At 33.6% G+C, this 2,710-nt stretch overlaps 1 protein-coding gene across 7 annotated transcripts in view; it reads right to left on the reverse strand.

Annotated features, from left to right (window-relative positions):
• LOC135215210 (Ig-like and fibronectin type-III domain-containing protein 1) overlaps positions 1 to 2,710 on the reverse strand; it is a 485,867-nt gene that overhangs the window by 163,156 nt on the left and 320,001 nt on the right. The window lies entirely within an intron of this gene.

The raw sequence follows: 2,710 nt of genomic DNA on the forward strand, positions 1-2,710 counted from the left end.
TTTCCGTGGGACGCATGAACGTTATCACGTCCGTCCGCAACATATTTTTGTTTCAATTAAAACGACAATTACAAAGTATCTGAAGCTCTTTAGGAATTAAAAATGAAACGCTGTTAAATGTGTGTCCATTATATATGTCAGTTCCCCATCCCATTCAGTGAAGTTATAGGAATGCGTTATTTAGCGTGAATGCCTACTTTATTTATAAAAAAAATAAACCTCGTGTTGCTAATAGAAATAGTTTTATTGATGTTGTTTGAAAAAAAGAATGTACAAGCTTTGGACGCGATATTATACGAGTAGTGAAATGTATATTCATATCATTGGAACTCATTTAATTCCGTTTTCTTTTCATCTCACATTATTTTATGTCGGTAATTGTTAGTTTATTTGATTTATTTTATCATTATTATTATTATTATTTTTTTTTTTTTTTTTTTTTTTTTTTTTGAGGGGAAAGATGGGGGAGAGGGGCGCAAAGCATAAATTTTGAATGCTTCCAATATAGTTTTGATTGTTGTCCTAATTGCTTTTGAGTTAATCAACTTTGTTTTGGACTTTATAGCCAGATATTTGTTAAATATTTGTTACAGCCAGAAATGATTGAAGTTGAGTTGATGAATAAAAGTTATATAAACTGGAGTTTTTGGGTTCAGTAGCCATTTCCAAAGGCAATCATTTTGAACGGGCATTTTCTATTATAGATGTAATGGAATTCAGGTCATAAATATATAATATAGTGGAATAGAATTAGAGTTTCGTTTATTTTTTTTTATATTGCGTTTCCTGTAATTAGCAGAGGATTATCATGAATTAATTACCAAAATCTTCTTATTACTGGAAAAGGTTAGCTTTGATGAGCTGTAACGCCAAATATTTGCAGTAGATTTTCAACTGAATCAAATTTCCGAAACTTCTTTTCAGTGGAGATTCCGTCAAGCATTAGTCTGCCTCCAGTGCTTGATGATTTTTGGAGTTCCCCTCCCCCCACCTCCCCATCCCCCTCCCCCCCCCTCCCCCCCCCCTCCACCTCCCCCCCTTTTTTTTTTTCGTAAAATAAAACAAAACTATTGTGACGGCTTTGGTCTGTCCGTCCGCCTTCAGATCCTAAAAACTATCGAGGCTAGAGGGCTGCAATTAGTATGTTGAATAATCACGCTCCAGACATCAAACGCGTCAAATTACAACCCTCTAGCCTCAGTAGTTTTTGTTATTGAAGGTTCAGATAAGCCATGGATCGTGCGTCTGGCAGCGCTTTCGGGAGGGTGTCTCATCTGGGGAACAAAACTGAGGCTACACCATTATACGTTGTACAGAAAACTCGATTGCCCCGCCGAAGTCGAAGTAACTTTGGCCTTTTTTTTTTTTTTTTTTTTTTTTTTTTTGTTTTTTTTTTTTTTTTTTTTTTTTTTTTTTTCCCAATGTCCTCGTTTAAGTTCCGCATTCTTTGACCTGAAGATACGGGTGAGTTTCCTGAGTGTTTGGGAAAATGATTTGAGTTTGTATGTCTTATTTTTAGTAAGCAGTCACGTCTGTTATAATTCCTCCTTACCAGTATAAGCACGTTCTTAGCCTTTTCTTGTAGAATTTCCTATCAGCATTTGCTTCCCTTACGGCCCCTAGCTGCAAACCCCTTTCGTTCTTTTCCTTTTACTATACCTACTTTTAATATTTCTCATTTTTTCAATCTTACTTTTCACCATTTCCTAAAAATTGATTTCAAGTGCAACTGCTTTGAGGTTTTCTTCCTTGTTACACCTTTCAAACCTTGTACTGTCAATTTCCCTCATAGGTCCCAGTGCTTGGCCTTTTTGGCCTAAAATTCTATATTCAGATCAATTCAGTTTCTAACATTTCATGAAGTATCTTGCCCTGCCAGTTTTATTTGCTTGTTAATCTATTTTTATGGAAGTGATGTAAGTCATGGTGTTATACTTCATATGAGGATTCTTATGTAAACTGGTGCTTTAAAGGAGATTGTAGAGCAGGCAAGTGATGAAATGTAGAACGAGAATAATAAAGAAGAGAATTAATTTCTCAAAAAAAAAAAAGAATAGGCTACTGATGAACTAGAATGAGATTAATGAAGAATATAATTCATTTATCAAAACAAAAAAAAGAGGCAAGTGATGAAGTAGAATGAGAATAATGAAGATAGAATTTATTTCTCAAAAAAAAAAACAAGCAAGTGATGAAGTAGAATGAGAATAATAAAGAAAATTAATTTTCGAAAAAAAATAAAATGGCAAATGATGAAGTAGAATACGAATAATGAAGTAGAGAATTCATTTCTCAAAAAAAAAAAAGATATAAGTTTACGAAAAGAAACATTTGGAGGACATTGTAAAATAGGTTAATGAAGAGTAAAAAAACTAAAAAAAAATAAGACTTCGTAAGACTAATGTCCATTTAGAAAATATATAAAGACATGATATATATGCTTACTGAACCAAAAGAGAATCAAGCGCAGAACAGATGGGTGTCTGTTTATCAGAACCCTGTGCGAAATTTAGGCGTTTTATCCCACCTCTCCTCAATTGCAATTGCTCCCTTTGCCTGTGGACATGTTTATTGTACCATGCATACGAGAGGCAGAAATTACGTATCTCTTTCTTGTTTTTCTTTTTTTTTCTTTAATACGATTTACGTTGTGTGTATGATTGTAATTTATTGGGTCGTACAATGTTTTACTGTGTAATGCAATGATTGT

This window comes from Macrobrachium nipponense, chromosome 5 (assembly GCF_015104395.2).
Source record: "Macrobrachium nipponense isolate FS-2020 chromosome 5, ASM1510439v2, whole genome shotgun sequence".
Lineage (NCBI taxonomy): Eukaryota > Metazoa > Arthropoda > Malacostraca > Decapoda > Palaemonidae > Macrobrachium > Macrobrachium nipponense.